A 9,375-nucleotide genomic window follows, 5' to 3' on the forward strand; every position below is an offset into this window, starting at 1 on the left:
TAGCCTCCTCAACTAAAAATTCCTGGCGCCGCCGCTGGGTATAGCATTACTATATGCAGGTTAGGTTTGGTAGGCATAGCGTCTCAAGTAGTCAAAGCGGCAACGTTTGTTTGTTAATAGCTTTTAGTAGCTGTTTGTATTATTGATTTCCGCCAAGAATAACGTATATTATGTTGATGTATAATGATTTACAAAATTATCATTTAATTTTCTATTACTATATCGCGTGGGTGTGCACTTATAATCTTTTTTTCTTTAGTTCAAATCGTGGGTGCAGCCTGCAAGCGTATATTAACTGGCTCCCAAAACCCATTTCTTCCATTATTGGATTTATATAAAAAAAAACTCCCAAGTACAAGATTCGCCTGCGCTCACCAAACTGCTGGACTTCACACTTTATCCAAGGTAAGTTCTAAGGTCTTCCTCAGGTTCTCTTCTGCGGACAAGCTAGGTAGCTCACAGTGAAGTTAGGTTGCTCCAGGGCTAAAGTGTAGCAGATGGTTAAGTTCCGCGATTCCGGCTTGGGGCCAACAGATAGCCCAGGCAGTGGACCCCGCTGAGAGGTTAGGTTCGATCACTTATCCTAGTCAACGGCGCAATCGGTCACATATTTACTTTCATATTTATTTCCCCCATTGAGAATCCATTGTTTGTCAAGATGTGTCTAGCCCTAGTTCCAAAATTCCTTCTCATTTAGTCGCCTTTTACGACACGCATGGGAAACATTGCGGCGGGATTCTTTTCCTCCACCACAGGTGGGTCCTAAGATGGCCGTCGATCGTGGGTTCAGCAAATTTGATGAAATAACCTTTAGATGCTTACCGAAGTGATGTCAAAGAGGCAAGGGAGCTAAAGCTCTTGAGAGTAGCCTCTTAGATTTTCTACAATGTACCGGTCATATGTATTCTTAAACATGTTGACACTTGAACTATTAACTACATTTTCCGGTAAACTGTTCCATTTGTTTACTACTCTGGCGTCAAAAAAGTTGCTTGTCTTTGTTGTTCTGAATCTAGTTTTCTTTCGTTTCCACTGGTGCCCTCTGGTCTCATACCTTTCTTGTATTAAAGGAGCGTCTCCGACAAATTCCCTTTTACTTTAAGACAACTACGTGATAAAGTTATATAATGCATCAAGTATGGAGACTTTCATATGGGTGCTTTGATTCAAGGAGCGGAAAAAAAAATGAGCTGAGACACTGAGTGTACACTACATCTCACGCCGTGATAAGTATTTTGGGAATAATTTTGGTTGAAATTGTGACTTCATTTCCTATTTCAATATTCCTACTCCTTTACACATGGGATGACGTAATGAGGACGGGAGTGGGTGGGTGGGTGGGAGGCTGCCAGTGGGTGAACCATCGTTGGGTGATGAGCCGCCTACGGGTGAGTGGGATTTGGTGAGGGTGAGGGTGGTTGAGGGCCGGGAGGACCGGGAGGACCAACTCCTTAGCATTGGGATTATTCTTCGAGGCGGCCACGAGATCGATGTGACATTAAGGCTGGGGTTTCCTCGACAAAAGGAGAGAACGGGATGAAGAAAGAGGAACGTGCGGAAAAAGAACTCTTTCGGTGAAGAGGTTCTCTTAGGGGGGACTGGGAGGACGGTGGGGGGGGAGAAGGATAAGTACTAGGAATGGGGTGTCAAGGTTAGGGGGGGGTGGACGGGGGGGGCAGGAGGTGGACTGAGTAGAATGTGAGAAAGGATTGGGGTAAGTTAGGGAAATGGTTTGTGAACGAAAAGGAGAAAGTCATGTTAGGGTTAGGAGGAAAGAGGGGGTTGTCAGGGACATATATACGTAGAAGAATTCAGGGCTGATAGATAATCTATATATAAAATTCTGTATTGTCCGTCCGTCGCACCCTCATTCAACACTACAATCGGAGACGGTGCACACGATTCGACCGGTACTGTGTCGGTCTGTGTGTGTGTGTGTGTGTGTGTGTGTGTGTGTGTGTGTGTGTGTGTGTGTGTGTGTGTGTGTGTGTGTGTGTGTGTTTGTGTGTTTGTGTTTGTGTGTTTACGTGTAATGTGTATATGTTTGCTTTGTATTTGTGTATGTGTGTTTATTTGTATGTTTGTTCTGGGGTTTCTAGCAATTTCCTGTGTATACTATATATATATATATATATATATATATGTATATATACACACACACCAAGCGCTTTTTCCCCCTTATAAGGGAGGTAACCTTTTAAGGATAAAGGAACTTAATACTAAATACTATAACAATTTATTCCAACTTTGAACACGCGTGAGCGTATTGAAAAATCTAGTAATAATAAAGAAGAGGAAGGGTCGGCCAGGGGCTAGTAGAGTGAAATAGTTTCCAAAAACTTGAACAATGTCTTTAGGAACTGCGGGAGAAGTTAGGTTTCTAGGTTAAAAAAAATAAAAAAAGGTGAAATTAGGAAGAGGTTTGAGACCAAACTTTTCGTTATCTTGGAAACGAGATAGTAATTGATTCTTAGGAATGTTGAAAGATGATATATCACACGTCATAGGACGTCACAACTACACGTCACACGACGTCACACAACGGGAAGATAGATAATCAAGCATACGATGTCGCGTGCGTCGCAGCAGCAGCACCAATCGGCTGTTGAGCGTCAGGTCTAACCAGAACCCGACCAGAGGCCACTTAACAATGGAATTAGGCCGACCTGACCTTGACCTCTTAGGACACCTGGTCCGCACAAGAGACGACCGTTGAGAAGCGTACGTCCACAGAAGGAATTATCCTTATATTTTATTTTTCACCATGAATGATTAGAATATACCATGTCCTTTTATGTATCATAATTGCATATACTTTTGTTTAATATTGAGTGTATCACTCAATTATGTAAATATCTACTTCTGTCACATTGCAAATATTACTGTACGACAAAAAATTGATGTAGTGGCAACCGTCACAGCCTTCGTAGTCAGTTGCCTTACTTCTTAGCGTAGTTCACGGCTGGTTCTGCACAAGACAACTGGCTGCGATTTAATAGAGTAAATCCGTAGAACTAAACCGCCTTTACTTGTTCCGCTACTCACATCACCTAAAGTGTGGATCCCAAGCTTTCACAGGAATCAAACTTAGATTATAATTTATGTAGTCAGGGTCAGAGGATCACATGGAGCTCGGTGAAGGAGGAGGCATAAACCGCTGCATCATTGCAAGACTGTCGTAACTCAAAAAATTCAAGTATAGAGTTACAATTGTTTATAAGAATGCCGAATAAATCTGCGTCTTTTGGTAATAAAGTCGTTAGTCAAGTGGAGCCCTATTTACCTAATCAAGATGGTAAGTTTTGTTGCTTAGGGTAAAATTATTAAAGTTATAGGACTTAGATACTTTAAAATGCTTCTGAAAAATCACGAAATTTGAGCTACGACAGTCTTGCAATGATGCAGAGATTAACGTAGTAAATGAGACCAGAGGTCTAGAGCAAACGAAACGATGGTCGCATAAGGATGTATGAAACATCTCGAGGATAGGGAAAGAGGCAAGCGATGAAAAAGAATGGAATAATGTGTAATAAGATAAACACTAGCAAAGAAGAAATAAAATATAAATGATAAGAAAACTAGGGAAACAGAAAGGAAATAAATGTGGGAATAGAGAAACTGAAAAGGAAGACAGGTGGGTGAGTGATTATCCTCATGTGTATGCATTTCTGTGTGTATGTGTGGGTGTGTTTGTGCGTGTATGTTTGTGTGTGTGTACTTGTGCGTACGTGCGTGCGTGCGTGTATGCGATAGATAAATATATAGAGATAGAGACATACTGTAAATAAAACGAAATATAGATAAGATAGAAAGAGATAGAGACTGATAGAGTGAGAGAGATAGAGAGGGAGAGGGAGAGAGAGGAAGAGAGAGGAAATGCCTGAGAGGCAGGCGCAGTGGCAGACAAACAAACAGGCAGATGCGTTGTGCTCGAGTTGGGGCAGAGGAAATGTAGACGATATTGAATGATGCGCCATGGCTCAATTGGACAAACGTGAGGATATTCAGAGCGGCGCTGTTTAATGGAAAAAATCAAATTCGAAATAATGCTTAGTACCTCAAGAGGGGAGAGGAGAAGAGAGGAGAGGAGAGAGATGTCAAGAGAAGAGGGAGGAAAGGAAGAGGAAGGAAAGAGGATAGGTAAAACGAGGGAAAATAATCGGAGGAGAGGAAAGTAAAAGAGAGGGAGGGAGAGAAACGAAGGGGCTAGATGAGAGGGAAAGAGAGAGAGGAGATGGAGGGAACTAGGAAGAGAGTGGGAAAAGAGTGAAAAAGAGAAGGGAGAGCGGGAGGAAGGTTGTGGGTGGGAAGAGGATTTGGGAGGAAAGAGGAAAGAGAGAAAATGGGAAAAAGAGGGAGGGAATGAGTGGAGACTTGACACAAGGGAAGGAGAAGAGAGGGGGAAGGGGTGATTAGTCGTGATGCAGTGGGGGGGATCGCAATGCCTCAGGGTGACGGGGTGGGGGGGATGGGGGGGTTACCAGAGTGCAGAGCCGGGGTGGGGGGGGAGGGGCTGGAGGGACAACTCTCTGTCAGTGAGATTATGAAACGTCACATAGACTTGTCGCGAAACGGGCCCGGTTGTAAAATCGATGAAGTTGAAACGATACAATAGAAACGTAGAGTTCTCGACCGAGGGACGTTCTTCTGTTGTTCCCGAGGACTGCCCTAGCGTAACATTGGCCTAGCAAGGCACTGGCCTAATTTAACCCCCCCTCCCCTCACCGTCACCTTTGCTAGCCCCCCCCTCTCCCCTCGCCCCGAATCATCCCCCAAACCTTTCTCTCAACCCCTCCTCTTCCCAAATTCTCCCCCCCACTCCCTTCCCTGCTCTCCTGCCATCTCTTATTCTCCTCTCTTTTCCCTCTTCCTCCTCCTCTCTCTCTCGCTCCACGCCGACCTGGTTCTCAGTGTGTCCCTGGCCGGTGCGCCAGCAGTAGTATTCCGCGACGGCCAACGAGTTGGGTAGTGCCACCGCTGGCACTCCTCACTCATTCGACCTGACGGCGGCTCTGACCTTACTAGCTGCCCTGCTGCCTCTTCCTCCTCCTCCTCCTCCTCCTCCTCCTCCTCCTCCTCCTCCTCCTCCTCCTCCTCCTCCTCCTCCTCCTCCTCCTCCTCCTCCTCCTCCTCCTCCTCCACCTCCTCCTCCTCCTCCCCTCCTCCTCCTCCTCCTCCTCCTCCTCCTCCTCCTCCTCCTCCTCCTCCACCTCCGCTCCTCCTCCTCCATCTCCTCCACCTTCTCCTCCTCCTGCACCTCGTCCTACTCTTCCCTCTCCTCCTCCTCCTCCTTCTCCTGCTCCTCGACCTACTCCTCCTCCTCTCTCCCCTCCTCTCTTTCCTCCTCACCCTCCCTCTCTCTCTCTCTCTCTTCTGCTGCTGCTGTTGTGACCGGCGGTGCTTACTGTCCGGCTTAGCCCCTCAACATCATCCTTCGCACCTAACCTCGAACCAGAAGACGGACATGAGGAGATGAGTCTTCGAGCCACAAACCTCCGAGGTCCCATCTGCTGACGACGACGACGACGATGACGAAGACAATGACGATGACGAAGACGGTGTAACAGAAGGGATCGAGAAATCAAGCAAACAAACAAACAAACAAACAAGCAAGCAAGCAAGCAGGACAGGTGGAGGTCCAGCAGAGGTCTGCCGACGCCATCACTGGGTCGAACGACGCCGTGGTCGAGACCACCTCCTTCATTGCCAAACCTTCTCCTCCTCCTCCTTCTCCTCCTCCTCCTCCTCCTCTTCCTCCTCCTCCTCCTCCTCCTCCTCCTCCTCCTCCTCCTCCTCCTCCTTTTCCTCTTCCTTCTCCTCCCCATCCTATTTATCCTCCTATTCCTCCTCTTCTTCCTCCTCCTCTTCCTCCTCCTCCTCCTCCTCCTCTTAATCCTCCTCCTCTTCTTTTTCTTTCTCCTCTTCCTCTTCCTTTTCTTCCTTCTCCTCCTCCCCATCCTATTTATCCTCCTATTCCTCCTCCTCTTCTTTCTCCTTCTCATCTTCATCCCCCTTTCCTTATCTGTACCATCTTCCTACTTTTCCTCTTCCTCCTCCTCTCCTCCTCCTCCTCCTCCTTCTCCTCCTCCTCCTCTTCTCACTTCTACTTGTTCCGTTGCTTTTTATTGTTGTTCTTAGTCTATTGCTGTTATTATCATTGTATCTATCAATAACATTACTGTTGTCACCACGACCATAGTTGCCTCGTGCTGTTCTTTAGAGCTCGACGAGTGAGTGGAAGGCGATATGGGTCCGCAGAGCCACGTTGGGAGGAGTGTCAGGTGCCGCCTCTGTAGCTGCTGCTGCCCCTGCTCACGAGCCCATTTCCCGGCCAACAGACACACGTACACACGCATACATACGTACACACAAGTACACACGCATACATACGTACACATAAGTACACACGCATACACACATATACACATACACGCACGCTAATTCAGCGATCCGAGTTCGAGTTCCGCTGAGGGCTCAAAAAATTTCAGCAACGCAGGACTGCGACCCGGCATTCTAACCCTGGTAGGCGAGACGTAAGGTGCGTGCGCGCCCACGTGTATGTGTGTGTGTATGTGTGTGTGTACGTGCATATGTGTGCGTATATATATATATATATATATATATATATATATATGTGTGTGTACGTGTATGTGTGTGTGTGTGTGTGTGTGTAAATGTGCGTGTGTGTACGTGCGTATGTGTGCGTATATATATATATATATATATATATATATATATATATATATATATATATATATATATGTGTGTGTGTGTGTGTGTGTGTGTGTGTGTGTGTGTGTGTGTGTTTGTGTATGTAATATCACAACATTGCCCATAGATGGCGTCATATATGAGCACTCAACTCCCATCTGGGAAGGTAATAGCTGTCGACGACGAGTCTAATACGTGATTCAAGACGTGGTCTATTACACACACACACTCACAAGAATATCCTCCTTTTCTTTCCGCAGTCTTCTTCTCTTACCAAAGTTGTCATAGTCGTATTTCTTTTCGTCATGGTTGTCGTCTTCGTCGTCGTCGTCGTCGTCGACACAGAGGTCGTACAAGAAGAATAAGAATAAGAAGAAGAAGAAAGAGAAGAAGAAGGGGAGAGAGAGAGAGAGAGAGAGAGAGAGAGAGAGAGAGAGAGAGAGAGAGAGAGAGAGAGAGAGAGAGAGAGAGAGAGAGAGAGCCTGAAGACTTTTTCTTCTCCGTCCTTTGCCACTGACTACTTTCCCTTTCCTCCTCCTCCACCTACCCCTCCACCTCCTACTCCACCTCCCACTCCACTCCTCCTTCGTCCACCTCTTGTCTTCACACCTCGCCTGGGCCTTACTGGCTCCCAAGTGCCAAGTGCCAAGTGCCAAGTGCCGACCTTTTCTCTGCCTCCTAACAAACCCTTGATGGTGCAATCGGGTGGGAGGATGGGTCTCTCTCTTTCTCTCTCTCTCTCTCTCTCTCTCTCTCTCTCTCTCTCTCTCTCTCTCTCTCTCCTCTCTCTCTCCTCTCTGTCTCTCTCTCTCTCGCTCTCTCCTCTCTCTCATCCTCACTCTCCTCTCTCTCTCTCTCTCTCTCTCTCTCTCTCACTCTCTCTCTCTCTCTCTCTCCTCTCACCTCCTCTCGCTCATCTCCTCCTCTCGCTCTCTCTCCTCTCGCTCTCCTCTCCCTCCTCTCCTCCTCTCTCTCTCTCACCTCCTCTCTCTCCTCTCGCTCTCTCTCCTCTCGCTCTCTCTCCTCTCTCTCTCTCTCCTCTCTCTCCTCTCTCTCTCTCTCTCTCCTCTCCTCTCTCTCTCTCCCTCTCCTCTCTCTCCTCTCGCTCTCTCCTCTCTTTCCTCTCTCCTCTCTCCTCTCTCTCTCTCTCCACTCTTCTCTCTCTCTCTCCACTCTTCTCTCTCTCTCTCTCTCTCTCTCTCTCTCTCTCTCTCTCTCTCTCTCTCACTTCTCTCTCTCTCTCTCTCTCTCATCTCTCTCTCCTCACTCCTCTCTCTCTCTCTCTCTCTCTCACTCCTCTCTCTCTCGTTCTCTCTTTCTCTCTCTCTCCTCTCTCTCTCTCCCTCCCCCTCCAACTCCCGCTCTCTCCTCTCTCTCTCCCTCCCTCCCTCTCTCTCCCTCTCTTTCTCCCCCTCTCTCTCTCTCTCTCTCTCTCTCTCTCTCTCTCTCTCTCTCTCTCTCTCCTCTCTCTCTCTCTCTCTCTCTCTCTCTCAAATGGAGCCAGCCACGACTTCAGATCTCTGCCCGTGGTCTGGCGCTCTCTCTCTCTCTCTCTCTCTCTCTCTCTCTCTCTCTCTCAAATCTCAACGAACGGGCATAAGATCAAATGGAGCCAGCCACGACTCAGATCCCGATCTGCCCGTGGTCTGGCGCCTGTTTTTTTTTTTTTTTTTTTTTTTTCAAGATCCCCGAAGTGGCAAAGCCACCAAAGCCGCCTTGACCGTGAGAGCCTCACGAGAATTAGTTTCTTTATCTTCCTACTGCTGCGGCATCACTTCTTCCAGGAGGTTTCCTGCCTTCCGCACTGCCGATGCTCCTCAATATTGTAAAGCGTAATTAGACACGAGTAACCTGCAGGTACTTGGTCAGATCTTGCCATCAGACTCAACATTCGATAAATATCCGATGAGGCTGCTGTGATCGCAGCTCCCACTGAGACAGCGGTTGCTTTCTTTCTCCCTTCTCTGTCGCCGGCTCCGTCCTCGTCGTCATCTCTGTCGTCGTCGTCTCTGTCGTCGTCGTTATCTCTCTCGTCGTCGTCTCTGTCGTCGTCGTCGTTATCTCTAACGTCGTCGTTTCTGTCGTCGTCGTCTCTGTCGTCGTTATCTCTGCTGTCGTCACCTCTCATTGTTGTAGTCGTCGTTTCTGTCATCTTACCTTTTCTCGTCGTTATTATCATCATAGACGTCGAAAAGCAAACTCAGGTTTCTAGCTCAAGAAACGTGAGTCCAGTTGGCCTCCATCAGCGAACACTTAGCGACTCGTCCAGGATTCCCCGGAGGAGCCAGAACCTCTTGTGTCCCCGTTCTTGCTGCTGACCTCTTCCTTACTGCCCAAAGACTTCGTGACCGGCAAAGCAACGAACTTGCAACAACGCAAGAGTCTGAGGTGAACGGAGAGGGGGACCCTGAAAGGAGCCTTCTTTAGTACTCGGATTTCCTGCAGTGGAGTGTAGAGAGGGGGACATAGGTGTGTGTGTGTGTGTGTGTGTGTGTGTGTGTGTGTGTGTGTGTGTGTGCGCGCGCGTGTGTGCGTGTGCGTGTGTGTGTGTGTGTGTGCGTGTGTGTGTGTGTATGTGTGCGTGTGTACGTGTGTGCGTATGTGTGTGCGTGCGTGCGTGTGTGCGTGATTGTATATATGTGTGTGTGTACGTTTGTAATTACC

The sequence above is a fragment of the Oratosquilla oratoria genome, chromosome 6 (assembly GCF_046742065.1).
Source record: "Oratosquilla oratoria isolate Oo_2021 chromosome 6, ASM4674206v1, whole genome shotgun sequence".
In the NCBI taxonomy this organism is placed as follows: Eukaryota; Metazoa; Arthropoda; class Malacostraca; order Stomatopoda; family Squillidae; genus Oratosquilla; species Oratosquilla oratoria.